Source organism: Manis javanica, chromosome 12, assembly GCF_040802235.1.
Source record: "Manis javanica isolate MJ-LG chromosome 12, MJ_LKY, whole genome shotgun sequence".
NCBI lineage: Eukaryota > Metazoa > Chordata > Mammalia > Pholidota > Manidae > Manis > Manis javanica.
The window spans coordinates 64,374,639-64,394,536 of NC_133167.1; the positions used below are offsets into that span (position 1 = coordinate 64,374,639).

The window sequence follows — 19,898 nt, forward strand, 5'->3', positions numbered from 1 at the left end:
ACAGATGTTTGATTTCATTTTATCCTGCTTTGTTTTTAATTACTGACATTTAAAAATAGGATATTTCTTAACAAAAGTCCAGAATTCCACTTACTCTTGGAAAACAGGAAGATGTGGATTATCCTGGGCTCAAATCCTTATATACCAACAGGTATCTGGAGCTGAGTGGTAACTGGCCTTTTTGATCACGCAATATTCTCCAGCATGTCACAGTCTCCCACTCCTAATTATATCAAACCAAAGACTATTCACAAGGAGTCAGAATATAACATTACTGTTAAGAATGAATTTAGGTTAGAAGCCAAGCTGTCTAGATTTAAATCCTGACGCTTCAGATCTTAGGCAAGTTGGCAAAAATACTAAAATGCTTTTATTTCCTCATCTGTTAAATGGGAATAATAATATCACCTACCCTAAAGGGATTAAGTAAAATAAGGTTTAAACACTTAAATGCTCAAACAGTGATTGGCAATGGCAATCAATAAATATCTGTTGTTGTTATTATTACTATTTATGTTGCATGATATCTACAGGCATTTGATTTATATAGCATCTAGACTGGCCAATAAGAAGTCACTGAAGCATTTTAAGCAAGACAGTGATAATATGAGCTTTACAATTTAAAATATTCATTGCTGCTTCCTAGGAGAAAGGGACTGAAATGAGACAAGAGTACAAAGAAGGATACCTATTAGCAGATAACAAAAGTACTATATATGTGAAATTAGATGGCCAAGACTAAGGAGGAGTAATGATGATGGAGAATGGGTCAAATTAGAGAAATGTTTAGATGACAGAAGGTATAGAATCTAGTAGACCTTTGGAGATAGAGGATGATGGTAGTCTCTCATTGCTAAAAAGAGTGAAGGCAATAGCAATGACTAAAATGGAAAACAGGAAGAGAGGAAGTCTGAGTGGGAAGAAAATGGATTAATGTTCTGCATGTTGAGTTTTAAGTGTATACAGGTATTTGGGTTTGGAGCTCACCAGGGAATTGTAGAATGGAGCTAGATATTTGGGAATCACCAGAGAATAGGTGAGTTGAAGCTATGGAAAAAAAGACAAAACTGAGAAGGGGACAGGAACTGAGGAATGACTCAAAGGATGGTGAGAAGAGGAGGTGAATGAAAAGGAGCCCTGAGAATGAGAAGAGAGACAGAAAGAGAACCACGAAAGGAGATGGTATCATCAAAGTCAAAGAAAGTATCTCCTGGCTTAATTAAATGTTTTAATAGGAGTAGGAGCCAAGACTGTGGTGTGTATAGGGCAGTGGAAATCTCCTCCCAAAATCATATGTAATTTTGAAAATACAACAAATACAACTATTCCTAAAAGAGAGACCAGAGGATACAGTACAACAGCCAGGCTACATTTACATCTGCGAGAACTCAGCATCTCACTAATGGTGTAAGATACAAGCCGCCGCCCGGCGGGACCCAAGCGCTCCCGCCACCCCAGCTACCTGGTGGTAAGAAAGGAGTTGGGGTGGGGAGGGAGTAGAAGCACAGGACTACTGAATAACCAGGTCTAGAAATCTGCACTGGAAGCACAGACACACATTGTATGCTGTGCTGGATATTAGAGAAACAGAAAAGTAAAATCTGGGAGCAGGTCCCCACAGCCGGCTCCCCTGGGACAAAAGAAAAGTGTGGGCTTTTTTAAAGCCTTAAAGGGGCAGGGGCCTCACAGCTGGAAGGAAGCGTCCCGGGACACTCAGTCCAGCAGCTAGGAATCCCAGGGAGATTCAGGTGCTCCAGACCCCTGGGAAGCAGCACAGTTCTGAAGCCCCAATAAACAGCCTGCCAGTCATTCCCCCTCTGGCATGGCATGGCCGCAGCTGAGGAGCAGCTGGAGAGGGGCCCCACGTGCACATGGAGTGGTAGACCAGCCAGGTAGCAGCCAGGCACAAGCACGCAGCGCAAGAGCAGCTGGGGAGCAGGCACACCCACAGGAACCACCCAGAATCTCCTCCTGGTGCACAGCTGCCCAGTCTAGACCCAGAGGCCACCGCCAATATGCAGCTGTCTGGCACAGGCAGAGGAAACGAGGGAAAGGTGTGAAGAGGCACCGTTCTTGCAGGAGAGCAGACCCTACTCCCAACAGGGCTCTGGGCTACCCTGACGGTGATGCCGCCCACAGCAGCTTAGGGGATTAATCAGGAGGTTGTGCAGGTAACTGACACAGGGAGCGGAGAAGGGCAAGGTGATCAATAAAAAGGAAAGGGATTTGTAATCCCGACACACGCACTACCTGCCTACAGCTACCTAATACCATGAAAAGGCAGAAGAATTTGGTCCAGTCCAGAATTACCCAAGACAACCCCTGAAACAGGGCCTGGAAAGATAGATTAAACCAATCTGCCTCAAAAAGAATTCAAAATAAAGGTAATAACCATGCTGATGGACATGCAGAGAAATATGCAGGAGCTAAAGGATCAAGTTGTGAGGGAGGACACAGAAATAAAACAATCTTTGGAAGGACTTAAGAGCAGATTGGATGAGGTGCAAGAGGCCGTTAATGGAATAGAAATCAGAGAACATGAACACAGAGAAGCTGAGGCAGAGAGAGATGAAAGGATCTCCAGGAATGAAAGAATATTAAGACAATTGTGTGACCAATCCAAACGGAAGAATATTTGCATTATAGGAGTACCAGAGGAAGAAGAGAGAGAGAAAAAGGGATGGAAAGTGTCTTTAAAGAAATAATTGCTGAAAACTTCCCCAAACTAGGCAAAGAAGTCTGTCAGACCCTGGAAGCCCACAGAACTCTAAACACAAGGAACCCAAGGAGGACAACACCAAGACATATAATAATTAAAATGGCAAAGACCAAAGACAAGGACAGAGTATTAAAGGCAGCCAGAGAGAGAAAAAAGAGTCACCTATGAAGGAAAACCCATCAGGCTATCATCAGACTTCTCAACAGAAACGTTACAGGCCAGAAGAGAATGGCATGATATATTTAAAGCAATGAAACAGAAGGGTCTTGAACCAAGGATACTGTTTCCAGCACAACTATCATTTAAATATGAAGGAGGGATTAAACAATTCCCAGACAAGCAAAAGTTGAGGGAATTTGCCTCCCACAAACCACCTCTACAGGGTATTTTAGAGGGACTGCTTAAGATGGAGGCACTCCTAAGGTTAAATAGATGTCAACAGAGAAAATAAAATCACAAGAAAGCAGACCAACCAAATACTAACTAAAGGCAAAAAATAAAATCAACTACTCACAAAAGCAGTCAAAGGAAACACAAAAGAGTACAGAATACAACACCTAACATATAAAGAATGGAGGAGGAGGAATAAGAAGGGAGAGAAAGAATCATCAGACTGTATTTATAATATCTTAATAAGAGAGTTAAGTTAGACAGTTAAATAGTAAAGAAGCTAACCTTGAACCTTTGGTAACCATGAATCTAATGCCTGCAATGGCAATAAGTACATATCTTTCAATAATCACCCTAAACGTAAATGGACTGAATGCACCAATCAAAAGACATAGAGTCACTGAATGGATAAAAAAAAAAAAAGACCCATCTACATGCTGCTTACAAGAGACTCACCTCAAAACCAAAGACATGCACAGACTAAAAGTCAAGGGATGGAAAAAGATATGTCATGCAAATAACAGGGAGAAAAAATCAGGTGTTGTAGTACTTCTATCCAATAAAATAGACTTCCAAACAAAGAAAGTAACAAGAGATAAAGAAGGACATTACATAATGATAAAGGGGTCAGTCCAACAAGAGGATATAACCATTATAAATATATATGCACCCAATACAGGAGCACCAACATATGTGAAACAAATACTAACAGAATTAAAGGAGGAAATAGAATGCAATGCATTCATTCTAGGAGACTTCAAAACACCACTCACGCCAAAGGACAGATCTACCAGACAGTAAATAAGTAAGGACACAGAGGCAATCCAAAACACACTAGAATAGATTGACTTAACAGACATCTACAGAACTCTACACCCAAAAGCAGCAGGGTACACATTCTTCTCAAGTGCACATGGAACATTTTCCAGAATAGACCACATACTAGGCCACAAGAAGAACCTCAGTAAATTAAAAAAGAGGGAAATTCTACCAACCAACCTCTCAGACCATAGAGGGATAAAACTAGAAATAAATTGTACAAAGAAAAAGGCTCACAAACACATGGAGGTTTAACAACATGCTCCTAAATAATCAATGGATCAATGACCAAATTAAGACAGAGATCAAGCAATATATGGCAACAAACGACAACAACAGCACAAAACCCCAACTTCTGTGGGATGCAGCGAAGGCAGTTCTAAGAGGAAAGTACATAGGAATCCAGGCCTACATAAAGAAGGAAGAACAGTCACAAATGAATAGTCTAAACTCACAATTATTGAAACTGGAAATAGAAGAAGAAATGAGGCCAAAGTCAGCAGAAGGAGAGACATAATAAAGATCAGAGAAGAAATAAATAAAATTGAGAAGAATAAAACAATAGAAAAAAGTCAATGAGACCAAGAGGTGGTTCTTTGAGAAAATAAATAAAATAGATAAGCTCCTAGCCACACTTATTAAGAGAAAAGGAGAATCTACACACACCAACAGAATCAGAAATGAGAAAGGAAAAATCAAGATGGACCCCACAGAAATAAAAAACATTATTAGACAATACTATGAAAATCCATACACTAACAAGCTTCAAAACCTAGAAGAAATGGACAACATCCTAGAAAAATACAACCTTCCAAGACTGAACAAGGAAGAAACAGAAAATCTAAACAGACTAATTACCAACAAAGAAATTGAATCGGTAATCAAAAAACTACCCAAGAACAAAATCCCTGGGCCACATGGATTCACCACTGAATTTTATCAGACATATAGAGAAGATGTAATACCCATTCTCCTTAAAGTTGTCCAAAAAATAGAAGACGAGGGAATACTTCCAAACTCATTCTATGAAGCCAGCATCACTCTAATACCCAAACCGGGCAAAGACCCCAACAAAAAAGAAAATTATAGACCAATATCCCTGATGAACACAGATGCAAAAATACTCAACAAAATATTAGCAAACCAAATTCAAAAAGACATCAAGAGGATCCATCTCAGGGATGCAAGGATAGTACTACATTTGAAAATCCATCAACATCATTCACCACATCAACAAAAAGAAGGACAAAAACCACATGAACATTTCCATAGATGCTGAAAAAGCGTTTGACAAAATTCAGCATCCATTCATGATAAAAACTCTCAACAAAATGGGTATAGAGGGCAAAGGCCATATATCACAAACCCACAGCCAACATCATACTTAACAGCGAGAAGCTGAAAGCTTTTCCTGTAAGACCAGGAAGAAGAGAGGAATGCCCCCTCTCCCCACTGTTATCCAACATAGTACTGGAGGTCCTAGCCATGGCAATCAGACAAAACAAAGAAATACAAGGCATCCAGATTGGTACAGAAGAAGTCAAACTGTCACTAATTGCAGACAACATGATAGTGTACATAAAAAACCCTAAAGACTCCACTCCAAAACTACTAGAACTAATATCGGAATTCAGCAATGTTGCAGGATACAAAACTAATACACAGAAATCTGTGGCACTCCTATACACTGACAATGAACTAACAGAAAGAGAAATCAGGAAAACAATTTCATTTAGAATTTCATCAAAAAGAATAAAATACCTGGGAATAAACCTAACCAAGGAAGTGAAAGACCTATACCCTGAAAACTACAAGACATTCTTAGGAGAAATTAAAGAAGATGCTAACAAATGGATACTCATCGCATGTTCTTGGCTAGGAAGAATTAATATTGTCAAAATGACCTTCTTGCCTAAAGCAATCTACAGATTCAATGCAATGCCTATCAAAATACCAACAGAATTCTTCAATGAACTGGAACAAATAGTTTTAAAATTCATATGGAACCACAAAAGACTCCGAATATCCAAAGCAATCCTGAGAAGGAAGAATAAAGCAGAGGGATCTCACTCCCCAACTTTAAGTTCTACTACAAAGCCACAGTAATCAAGACAATTTGGTGTTGGCACAAGAACAGAGCCACAGACCAGTGGAACAGAATAGAGAGTTCAGATATTAACCCAAACATATATGGTCAATTAATATATGGTAAAGGAGCCATGGGCATACAATGGGGAAATGACAGCCTCTTCAACAGCTGGTGTTGGCAAAACTGGACAGCTATCTGTAAGAGAATGAAACTGGATCATTGTCTAACACCATACACAGAAGTATATTCAAAATGGATCAAAGACCTGAATGTAAGTCATGAAACCATAAAACTCTTAGAAGAAAACATAGGCAAAAATCTTTTGGACATAAACATCAGTGACTTCTTCTTGAATATATCTCCCCGGTGAAGGGAAACAAAAGCAAAAATGAAGAAGCGGGACTACATCAAACTGAAAAGCTTCTGTACAGCAAAGGATGCCATCAATAGAACAAAAAGGCATCCTAAAGTATGGCAGAATATATGACAGATTGCATAAAGGGTTGACATCCAAAATATATAAAGAGCTCACGCACCTCAACAAACAAAAAGCAAATAATCCAATTAAAAAATGGTCAGAGGAGCTGAATCGACAGTTCTCCAAAGAAGAAATTCAGATGGCCAACAGACACATGAAAAGATGCTCCACCTCAATAGTCATCAGAGAAATGCAAATTAAAACCACAATGAGATATCACCTCACACCAGTAAGGCTCACCACCATCCAAAAGACAAACAACAGCAAATGTTGGCGAGGATGTGAAGAAAGGGGAACCCTCCTACACTGCTGGTGGGAATGTAAACTAGTTCAACCATTGTGGAAAGCACTATGGAGGTTCCTCAAAAAAACTCAAAATAGAAATACCATTTGACCCAGGAATTCCACTCCTAGGAATTTACCCTAAGAATGCAGCAGCCCAGTTTTCAAAGGACATGTGCATCCCTATGTTTATCGCAGCACTATTCACAATAGCCAAGAAATGGAAGCAACCTAAGTGTCCATCAGTAGATGAATGGGTAAAGAAGATGTGGTACACATACACAATGGAATATTATTCAGCCATAAGAAAACAAATCGTACCATTTGCAACAACATGGGTGGAGCTAGAGGGTATTATGCTCAGTGAAATAAGCCAGGCGGAGAAAGACAAGTATCAAATGATTTCACTCATCTGTGAAGTATAAGAACAAAGCAAAAACTGAAGGAGCAAAATACCAGAAGACTCACAGAACCCAAGAATGGACTAACAGTTACCAAAGGGAAAAGGACTGGGGAAGACGGGTAGGAAGGTAGAGATAAGGGGGGTGGGGGAGAAAGGGGGCATTATGATTAGCATGTATAATGTGTGTGGGGACACAGGGAGGGCTGTGCAACACAGAGAAGACAAGTAGTGATTCTACAACATCATGTATGCTGATAGACAATGATTGCAATGGGGAATGTGGGGGGAACTTGGTGGTGGGGGGAGTGTGGTAAACATAATGTTCCTCATGCAATTGTAGAGTAATGATACCAAAATAAAAATAAATACATAAAAATAAGTAAATAAATGTTTTAGTAGAATGAGAAAAGTACAGAATTTGTCTAATACTAAGCACAAAATGATCTTAATCAGGAAGTCATTTAATGTTGCTGAGGAAAATCACTCATGTAGCTTCTTTTCATTGCAAACTATATAAATTATTTTTCAAATTAAAACAAAGTTAATGCATTTAAAGAAATAATACTTACCAGAGGCATAAATTTAGATTTTCATTGTAACAAAGTACTAACTTCTGTTTTCAGTCACTTTATCATCATTTTTCAAGTATTTTAAGTGGCCACTTAAAGTCACAACTTAAGTTCTCAAATTCTCTCACTCATTTAGTAAATACCTATTTATTGAATGCTTACAATGTATGAAATCAGTACCTTTTAGGGACTTAAAAAAAAACAAAGAATCACTCCTATGAGGTGTGTATTAGGTCAACAGACTGCTATCTTCCAAGGCTGCAAAGGAGCAAAGCCCTTCAAATAAAATTATCAGAATTTAAAAAGAAGAAAAAATTGGACATCTACTCTCAGCCATAGTGTATAAAAAACAACAAAACAAAACATCCACTATCAAACCATCTGAGGGTAGACATAGGCAGATCACTGCTTACTTGAAATGCCTTAGAAGCAAACAGGCTGTAAACAGTGGCACAGATTCTAAGTTGTATAAGGCTACTATGGCAGGATAGGGAGGGGGGAGAAGCATTGTACTTTCAAGGCTGCTCAATAATAATAAAACACATAATGTAAGATATATGAGTTTGGCACAGTAGAAATACCAGCATATGGCTTGTTAACAAGTAAATTTTTTCTGAGAAATACAAATGAAAATTGTATTTTTTACTTCCTATTCTAAACTGCTATGAGGATTGAACTACTATTTTAGGTGCCACATCCACCTCATTATATTTCAGAAGATAAAGTCATGAATTTTGTTATTTATATGCAATTTATCATTTAAAAAATTTGAAATATTATAACTCATGAAATTAAAATATTTTAGATACCATGTGTAAATCTTTGACCATATTTTTTATTAATTTTCATCAAGATAAAATCTTAAAAAGAGGAATAAAAAGGTCAAAGGGTACTGACATTAACTGAGACAACACCACGACTGGAATGATGCCAACAAAATTTGAATAAACCAGAGTTTCTTCAGTAAGGCATAAAAACATGATCAGAAATTTTCAAAAGTTGGGCAACTAAATATTTAGTAAGTACTCTCCTTATGCAATAGCATTTCTGCTGGATTTTTCAAGAGTAATCCAAGGAATCTATAGTCTCCTGGGGGGAGGCACTTACTCAACAAACATAAACATACTTACTAGCTTGGCTATAGGTATTGTGCTTAGTGTTGGTGATAAAAAAAAGAAGAAAAACAGGATTCAGATGCTTGCATAAATTCCTTTCCCATAAGATGTTTTAGAGTTTAACGCAATACAAAATGCTCCAGGTTTCTTTTAGGACAAGATAGAGTATATGTAAAATAATAAAACTCCTAAGAGGATAAATAGGTGAGTAAATTGGATATCATCTGAAGATGTTATTAGACATTCTTTTCCTAAAATTACCATGAAAAATTTTTGTAAAAAGATTACTATCCCTCTGTTTCCATAAGGCACTTTGCACATATCCATGCAAACATCAAATCTTCTTAGTCTTCCTTCTTATGATCTGAGTTACATGTGCTCTGACTCTCTCCAAAAAGTCTAGCCTACAACAATAATCAATCTGTGGTGTGTTTTGTGTGATATGCTCAAGTCTATTTTCTCTTTAATGAGTGAAAAACCCAATCAGTTTAAAAATACTTTCTTTGCCTTAATCAACACAGAACTGAGAAAATATCCCAAGTCCATCTAACAATTAATAAGATAGTTAAAGTTGTTTTCTTGGGTATACTTCAGGGCAGTTATGGCTTGGGTCTGATAAACTGCCAACATCTTCAAAAAACATTATATAGAAGTAATCACAATATAAGATATACAGATTCAAATCAAAGCAATAGCTTTCTTGAGTTTTAAAACAGAAAATAAGCAATTTACCAGAAAAATAAGACAATTAGACATTTAACTTATCCATTCAGGAAACATTTACTGAGCATATTTATGTACCAGGTAGGCACTAGGGATACACATAAAATGATGATACTGGGGAATTGGTAGCTTAGAGAAAGAGCTATTAAAGAAAATCTACTATTTTGACTGTGAGACAAGCATCAAAAATAGAAGTCTGGACAAGTTTTGGGAAAGGGAAAAACGGACATTTAATCAAAAGGCTTCTAGGAAAGGGTAACATATAAGGTAAAAGTACCACCAGGAGTTATTAAGTGAAATAATAGAGAAATGACAAACATCTCACATTTCTACCTTAAAAACAAAAAATAACCCCTTTGAATATATCCATATAGCTTCTGCTTTCGCTCCACATTCATTCTTGACAGTTCTATCTCTGTTCTCTTATCTTCCTCTCATTTTCCATCCCATTGTAATCTGCTTCTGATTTTACAACTACACGAGGCCATTTTCTTATTGTTACTCCTTATTACAGAACTATTTATTTGTCCATAACCAGGAATCCTCAGGACAATTTGTAAATAACTCACTTTTAAGGGTTAAGATCCTTTTGAAAATCTGGTAAGAGCTACAGAGTTATAAAAATGCACATACACATACCAGGTTTTCCTATATTACTTTAGAAGATAAATAGATTCCTTGAAACCCACTAATAAACCCACAGATTTTTAAAAAGCCTTGGTCTGAAAGAAGCTATTAAGGGCAGTGGGGCCAACACAAACCAAACACATGTGTTTAAGTAGTTACTGTACACTGGGGCTGAGAGACATCAGATTTTTTAAAATTCATTCACTTCTAATAAAGCTAAAAAACAAAAAAAAGCAATCTTTTGGAGGAAGCTTTAAAAATCACTCACTTTTCGAGAACTGGTAAATAAAAAATTAAATATTTAAACTGCTTTCCTATACCAACTTTATCACTGGATGAACAAATAGTGATACGAAAAATTTCTTTGTTAAGAATTCCACCTAACAAATTAAATAAAGAACAAATCCAGGCGATCACCAATAGCCTCTAATGTCACAAAGAGAGAAACTGGAAACTGTTTCCTGATGATAGTATGTATCACCATCCATGAGACAGTTCTGCAAAAAGAGATATGAAAATGAATCCAATTCCCTAGATCTGTTTACGTCTATAGGAAACACATGGGGGCAGATCATGTTATTACATGATACCATGGGGATACATTAGCAAAATACAGACAAAAGACCCAGGTTCTTCCAACAAATAAGATGTAAGGGAAGAAGAGGCACAGGGAGAAAACCAAAAGATTTAAAAGAGAAATAACCAAATCCAATGTGTGGGACTTCTTTGAATCCAACTGTAAGAAATCATTTATAAGGAGCAACTACAGAAGTCTGAACACTGACTGAACATTTAATGATATTAAGGCAATGAGTCATTTTTACAAGGGTTCATAGTATTCTGGTTATGTTTATTCAAAGAATCTCTCTCTTTTACAGATATATACTAAATAAAGACTATGGATAAAATGCTATCATGTCTGAGATTTGCTTTAAAAATCCAGGGAAGGACATCAACAAAAAGAAAGACAAAAACCACATGATCATCTCCATAGATGCTGAAAAAGCATTTGACAAAATTAACATCCATTCATGATAAAAACTGTCAGCAAAATGGGAATAGAGGGCAAGTACCTCAACATAATAAAGGCCATATATGATAAACCCACAGCCAGCATTATACTGAACAGCGAGAAGCTGAAAGCATTTTCTCTGAGATCAGGAACCAGACAGGGATGCCCACTCTCCCCACTGTTATTTAACATAGTACTGGAGGTCCTAGCCATGGCAATCAGACAAAACAAAGAAATACAAGGAATCAAGATTGGTAAAGAAGAAGTTAAACTGTCACTATTTGCAGATGATATGATACTGTACATAAAAAACCCTAAAGACTCCACTCCAAAACTACTAGAACTGATATTGGAATACAGCAAAGTTGCAGGATACAAAATTAACACACAGAAATCTGTAGCTTTCCTATACACTAACAACGAATCAATAGAAAGAGAAATCAGGAAAACAATTCCATTCACCATTGCATCAAAAAGAATAAAATACCTAGGAATAAACCTAACCAAAGAAGTGAAAGACTTATACTCTGAAAACTACAAGTCACTCTTAAGAGAAATTAAAGGGGACACTAATAAATGGAAACTCATCCCATGCTCATGGCTAGGAAGAATTAATATCGTCAAAATGGCCATCCTACCCAAAGCAATATACAGATTTGATGCAATCCCTCTCAAATTACCAGCAACATTCTTCAATGAATTGGTACAAATAATTCAAACATTCATATGGAAACACCAAAGACCCCGAATAGCCAAAGCAATCCTGAAAAAGAAGAATAAAGTAGGGGGGATCTCACTTCCCAACTTCAAGCTCTACTACAAAGCCATAGTAATCAACACAATTTGGTACTGGCACAAGAACAGAGCCACAGACCAGTGGAACAGATTAGAGACCCCAGAAATTAACCCAAACATATATGGTCAATTAATATTTGATAAAGGAGCCATGGACATACAATGGCAAAATGACAGTCTCTTCAACAGATGGTGCTAGCAAAACTGGACAGCTACATGTAGGAGAATGAAACTGGACCATTGTCTAACCCCATATACAAAGGTAAACTCAAAATGGATCAAAGACCTGAATGTAAGTCATGAAACCATTAAACTCTTGGAAAAAAACATAGGCAAAAACCTCTTAGACATAAACATGAGTGACCTCTTCTTGAACATATCTCCCCGGGCAAGGAAAACAACAGCAAAAATGAGCAAGTGGGACTACATTAAGCTGAAAAGCTTCTGTACAGCGAAAGACACCATCAATAGAACAAAAAGGAACCCTACAGTATGGGAGAATATATTTGAAAATGACAGATCCGATAAAGGCTTGACGTCCAGAACATATAAAGAGCTCACATGCCTCAACAAACAAAAAACAAATAACCCAATTAAAAAATGGGCAGAGGAACTGAATAGACAGTTCTTCAAAAAAGAAGTACAGATGGCCAAGAGACACATGAAAAGATGCTCCACATCGCTAATTATCAGAGAAATGCAAATTAAAACTACAATGAGGTATCACCTCACACCAGTAAGGATAGCTGCCATCCAAAAGACAAACAACAACAAATGTTGGCGAGGCTGTGGAGAAAGGGGAACCCTCCTACACTGCTGGTTGGAATGTAAATTAGTTCAACCATTGTGGAAAGCAGTATGGAGGTTCATCACAATGCTCAAAACAGACCTACCATTTGACCCAGGAATTCCACTCCTAGGAATTTACCCTAAGAACGCAGCAATCAAGTTTGAGAAAGACAGATGCACCCCTATGTTTATCGCAGCACTATTTACAATAGCCAAGAATTGGAAGCAACCTAAATGTCCATTGGTAGATGAATGGATAAAGAAGATGTGGTACATATACACAATGGAATACTACTCAGCCATAAGAAGTGGAAAAATCCAACCATTTGAAGCAACATGGATGGAGCTGGAGAGTATTATGCTCAGTGAAATAAGCCAAGTGGAGAAAGAGAAATACCAAATGATTTCACTCATCTGAGGAGTATAGGAACAAAGGAAAAACTGAAGGAACAAAACAGCAGCGGAATTACAGAACCCAAAAATGGACTAACAGGTACCAAAGGGAAAGGAACTGGGGAGGATGGGTGGGCAGGGAGGGATGGGGGGGGGAGAAGAAGGGGGGTATTAAGATTAGCATGCATGGGGGGGAGGGAGAAAGGGGAGGGTGGGCTGCACAACACAGAGAGGACAAGTAGTGACTCTACAACATTTTGCTAAGCTGATGGACAGTAACCATAATGTGGTTGTTAGGGGGGACCTGATATAGGGGAGAGCATAGTAAACATAGTATTCTTCATGTAAGTGTAGATTAAAAATTAAAAAAAAAAAAAAAAGAAAAAAGAAAGAAAGAAAGAAAGGGGGATTACTCCTTGACAGGATAAAACTATTGGTAAATCAAAGATCAGCGCATGCTTTAAATATCCTTAATGTTGATCACTTAAAGGGTGTCAGATGATCAGCTATGGAGGTACTCTTTTCTGATAATATTCCTTTCTCTTAATTTAAAAAAAAAAAAAAAAAGCAGTTACTGTGTGCTGACCTCCAATGAGTTCTGCACAGTGGTATAGAGGGCATGTCAAAGTGTGGGCAAAGGGTCTGTTTGTTTCTATGCAGAAGATCAAGGCCTAGCTTGGATACCCAGAAAATGAACTAAGATACAATATGAGGAGGAGCTTCCGGCATCAGCACTCTCTGGAGGACTTGTGCCGGGGGATGATCATCAAAAAGCCTCCACAGGTATCCGGACGATGCTGCGGTTGTGGCTGCATCCAGCCCACCGTCTCCTGGACTTGCCATAGGAATGAGGAGGGAGATGTCTAGGCTGGCATGTGCATACAGTGAGACAACGAATTTGACCGGATCTGTACTGTTGGAACTCAACCAGGAGTTGGGAGGGGTGCAAGTTGTAGCACTCCAAAATCTCATGACTATAGACTATCTATGGTTAAAAGAACATATGGGATGTGAACAGATCCCAGAAATGGGCTGCTTTAATTTGTCTGATGGTTCAAGTACAGTTGGACAATATCCATCATATCATAGATAAATTTTCACAAATGCCTAGGGTGCCTAAATGGTTTTCTTGGCTTCACTGGAGATGGATGGTAATTATAGATTTGCTTTGTTTATGTCACCGTATTCCTATTATGTTAATATGTGTGTGCAAATTAGTTAGTAGTTTAAAACCTATACATACTTAAGGTACTATACAAGAAGATATGTCAAAGAAATAATCAATCCTCCCTTGTTTCCTTCATATGCTACATCTATAGCTTTTCTTCTTCCTTCCTAATTACAACCCTTAAATAGAATTCGTGCCTCATATCGAATTTACCGAGTATCATAATTCCTCCAGGTGGTAAAGATACCTCGAGACAAATGCTGGGCATAGAAGCCACAGGGCATAAATCTGCAAAGAAGTAAAAAGCTAACCTTTGCAAACAATATGGCTTCTCTCTCACGTACCAACTTTACATTTCCCTGTATGGCCCCGGAAGATGACTGTTTAGCCAGAGACGGGTAAGATTCCTCAAGGGAGGAACAACCTAAGACAGGCACAGTCGCAGGGGGGCAATCAGGTGAGAATTTGGGGATCAACAGAGGTGAGGCTCAGAACCTCACCCCCCCTGCTTTGAGAGAAATCTTCTGCATCCGTGGATGTCTTGCTGCCCTTGTCTAGCCTGGATTAATACTTAGTCCATAGGCACACACCTGATCATCTGATCATCTACATTTGCCCTCTTACAGCACTAAACTATGTTTTCTACCTTTATCTTGCATCTACCTACCACTTCAGCATTTTATTAAAAATAAAAATAATAATAATAATAATAGGAGAAATGTGGGATCAACATATAAATCAAGTACAAAAATCAAACGAATATTCATATTTGACCTGATTGTTTATAGGTCATAATGCATGATCAAAACCGAAAGTTTCTGTGATGAATGCCCTTGTACTGTTCACCATGTAAGAATTTATTCACTATGTAAGAATTTGTTCACCATGTAAGAACTTGTTCGTTATGCTTCAGAAGATTGGAGACTGACGAGAATTAGGCTTGAGATGGATTAATGATTGTACATTGAGCGTTGACCCCCCTATACTGAATTTTATTGTTGTTAACAACCATTTGATCAATAAATATGAGAGATGCCCTCTCAGAAAAAAAAAAAAAAATTCCAGGGTAGGAAGGAGGACAGACTAGGCAAAGGTATAAATAAGAGAGAATTGGCTGTGAGTTGATAATGGGTGGGTACATGAGGACTCATTAAACGTTGTTCTTTATTGTTATATGTATCTTTGAGATATTCTAAAATAAAGTTTCTTTTTAAAACCTGGTTTATAAGAAAGCAAAACTGAGATGTTTCCTTTCTTAAAGTGAATGGCAAATAATAAGCATCCTTCTAGCTTATTGGGGCTTGGAAACAGAAAATAATCTATAATCACCAGTACCAGTTGTTTCACAGAATCTTGGAATCTCTACCCTACAAGGCATGATTTGAACAGAATCATGAAGCTTCTCAGTGACAGGTGGGAAAGACCAGCAACATGATCTGAACCAGAGTAACTGACCCATCCCAAAAAAGATGATGATTTTATATTTTAAATCCTGAAGGTTCAGAAAGAAGGAAGAGTTTTAGCCAAAGAGATATAAATTTTATGGGAAACTTCCAAGGGTGCTTCTTAAAAAGAGGGTAAAGCTCCTCTTTCACCTCTCCATCCTTCTGCTTTAAGACTGTGATGGCTGGAAATCTAGCAACTATCTAGGAACATGAAGCAGAGATGCACCATAAGGAATACAGTGCCGTAACACAGAAGGACCTGACCTTCAGACTTCTTTCTACATGAAAGAAATAAACTTCTCACTTACTTAAGCTACTGTGTTATTTGGGGTTTCTTCTCTTTTATATACAGCCAAACCTGACCCTAAGTTATAAAAAATATAAACATGAATACCTGAAAAACAGTGATGTATCAGAAGTTGTTTAAAAGCTTATTCTTTGGAAGCCAGTAATGTGATGGGTATTATAATGAATAAGGTACAAGGACATAAAAATAGATCAAAGGAAAATAGATAGTGTCTTTAATATATTAATTCAAGCTTCTAATGAGACAATTGGTGTAAAAAAACTGAACATGGTACTGAACACTGCAAAGCTTAAGGTAGGTTTTTGCATCACCTAGTTTCAGATAAAACTAGGGAAGCATTTAACATTCCAATATATACAAACAGTAATATTTCCTTCTCTTTCCTTTTCTCTTCTAATAAATACCAGTAACCAAATACATATTCTTAGAATAAAAAGACAGGTACAGTAAAGACCAGCAATTGTTAACTTCATGTCAATAGGGGGTAGAAAAGAAAATTTTACATAACAACTCCGCCTTCCCTAATCTACAAATTCCCACCTTCGGAAAAAAAGTTATGTGAGGAAAATTAAAATAACTTAATATAATCAAGTTCTGAACTTCCTAGAAATCAAAAACAGATCTATATCCAGTTAAATATAAAGTTAAAATAAAGGTCTATATCCAGCTCCCAATATGTGACAGACTGAAAAAATTTAATAAAGAATAGCAATTTTTTTTCTGGTCCTAGATTTTTAAAAAGTGCTCATCACTGCAATGATGGCAAGTGACATATTACACAATGTGTTTCACGTTGTTTTATAAAAATGCAGATCATCCAATCTAGAATTATTATAAGTTTTAAGAAATAATATAAATCATAGGCATTTAGAAATAATTCTAATTTGACTAAAGTTAATAACTGCTAAATATTTAGCTCTCTGGTTCCCCAAAGGCAATGCCCATGTTTTATTCAGCTTTGTATCTCCACCACCTGGCAAACAAGCATAACCACCTGGCACATAGTAGGTACTCATTAAATATTTTTTTAATCAAGCAATGACTTTTACAACCAACTAGTAAATACTTGCTGATTAAACAGAAGGGACAAAATAGCAGTAGACTCATGGACACCGAGAAGTGACTAGTGGTTAGCAAAGAGAAGGAACTGGGGAGGATGGGTGGGAAAGGAGAGGGGAATTAAAAGGCACTGTAATTCACAATCACAACATAGGTAGGTCACAGGGATGGTAGTACAGTACAGAGAACAAAATTAATGACTCTAATTTCTACTATGTTGATAGTGACTGCAATAGAGGGGGTGAGGACTTGATAATATGGGGGGATGTTGAACCACTGTGTATTTGAAACCATCATAAGATTGTATATTAATGATACTTTAATTTTAAAAATAAAATAAATAATAAATAAAAAATATTTGCTTGATTAAATCTGCCCACCACTTTTTAAATGATTATAGTTACTAACAGTATTATAGACATTTATGTATGTTTTCCTGAATCTGTTCTATTCATTTAACTATTATTAAATTAAGTAAATCAGTTTTCTTGACTTATATTTTAGTAAATAATTTTAGGATGTGTTCCTACTGAATTTAATTTACTAAGTTAAGTTAATTCAATGTATTATATCCACTTTCGGCATTAACTTCACCTTCTGTTGAGACATAGTGCCAATAGTTATCTAATGATGGGGAAGATACACCAGCTACAGATCTCAAACACTAATACAATATGTCCTTTATAATTAACTGAAATATTTTTCTCCTTAGATAAATACTGATTATAGAAATAAAATTACTTCTATATATCAAGTTTCTCTCACTTTTAGCCTCTCAGGTTTGTGTAATAATTATGCTTACAAGTAAAATGTATATTTAAATAAAATAGTTAACTATTTTGAAGACATTATAAAGCAAAGCAATACTTTTTATATTTCAAAATGTTACTACTACTAGTATAATTAGAAGAGTACAGTCAAGGTAAACCAGCATAACTCCAAAGCAACTATTTCCTTAAACTAAGGAAAACTAAGCAGGGTAACACAAAAAACCTAAACAATTTAAAATTTTGCAAAGAGATGAATTTCAGTAAGGCCCCTTGGTAGGTTTATACTTTCAAGTCTGCAAAATAAATGATGAAATTAATACACATAGCCAAATCCCAAGAAGGTAACATTCAAAAATATCTAAAGTTTGGCAGTCTCTCAAGAAGTTAAACATAGAATTACCATGACCCAGGAGCGAGGATGGTGGTGTGAGTAGAGCAGTGGAAATCTCCTCCCAAAAACACATAGAGCTATGAAAATATAACAAAAAAAATCTTCCTAAAATAGAGACCACAGGACACAGGACAACATCCAGACCACATCCACACCTGCAAGGAACCAGCGCCTTTCGAAGGGGGTAAGATACAAGCCCCGGCGCGGCGGGACCCGAGCGCCCCTCCCCCCGGCTCCCGGCGGGTGGAGAGAAACCGGAGCAGTTTTTTTTTTTTGGCGAGCGCTTTTTGGAAGCCTTAGAGGGACGGGCCCCCGTTGCTGGGGAGGTAGGGTGGCGGGACCGGTGAGCAGGTGCCTGGGAACGGCGCTGGAGGACAAAGAACACCCCGCGTTTCTCCCTGCGGGACCGGCGGGCGGGTGCCTGAGACCGGTGCCTGAGGACGGAGGAGGTCGTGCGTTTTTCACCTTTTTTTTTTTTTTTTTTTCTCTTTTTGGCGAGCGCTTTTTGGAAGCCTTGAAGGGACGGGGACCCCAGTGCTAGGGAGGCAGGGCGGCGGGACTGGTGAGCGGGTGCCTGGGACCAGTGCCTGAGGACAAAGAATATCGAGCGTTCCTTCCCTGCGGGACTGGTGGGTGGGTGCTTTTTGGAAGCCTTGAAAGGACAGGGACCCTGGTGCTAGGGAGACAGGGCAGCAGGACCAGTGAGCGGGTGCCTGGGACCGGCACCTGAGGACAAAAAAAAGAAAAAAAAAAATCGCTTGTTTTTTCCTTTTTGTTGCTGTTCTTGTTTTGGTTTGGAGAGTGCTTTTTGGAAGTCTTAAAGGGGCAGGACAGGTCACTTAGACCAGAGGCAGGGAATCTGGGGATCTCTGGGCACTCTAACCCCCTGGGCAGCAGGGAGAACAGAGACCCCTTACGGAGATAAATAGTCTCCTGGCTGCTCCCCCTCCAACGGGGCTCCACCATTTTGGAGGAACAGCCCCAGCCAGGCCAAGCCCACAGCAACAGCAGAGATAAACCCCAAAGCAACTGGGCAGGAAGCAGAAGCCCTGTCTGCGCACAGCTGCCCAGCACAAACCACTAGAGGTCGCTATTCTCCCAGGAAAAGGCTACAAACCAACAAGAAGGGAAGCTCTTCCAGCGGTCACTTGTACCAGCTCTGCAAACTATCTCTATCACCATGAAAAGGCAAAACTACAGGCAGACAAAGATCACAGAGACAACACCTGAGAAGGAGACAGACCTAACTAGTCCTCCTGAAAAAGAATTCAAAATAAAAATCATGAACATGCTGACAGAGATGCAGAAAAAAATGCAAGAGCAATGGGATGAGATGCAGAGAAAAATGCAAGAGCAGTGGGATGAAGTCCGGAAGGAGATCACAGATGTCAGGAAAGAGATCACAGAAGTGAAACAATCCCTGGAAGGATTTATAAGCAGAATGGATAAGATGCAAGAGGCCATTGAAGGAATAGAAGCCAGAGAACAGGAACGTATAGAAGCTGACATAGAGAGAGATAAAAGGATCTCCAGGAATGAAACAACACTAAGAGAA

The 19,898-nt window shown here is 38.1% G+C and overlaps 1 protein-coding gene across 1 annotated transcript in view; it reads right to left on the bottom strand.

Moving 5' to 3' along the window:
• Positions 1-19,898, bottom strand: part of UBR3 (ubiquitin protein ligase E3 component n-recognin 3) — a 336,759-nt gene that overhangs the window by 44,409 nt on the left and 272,452 nt on the right. The gene's annotated exons all lie outside the window — the stretch shown is intronic.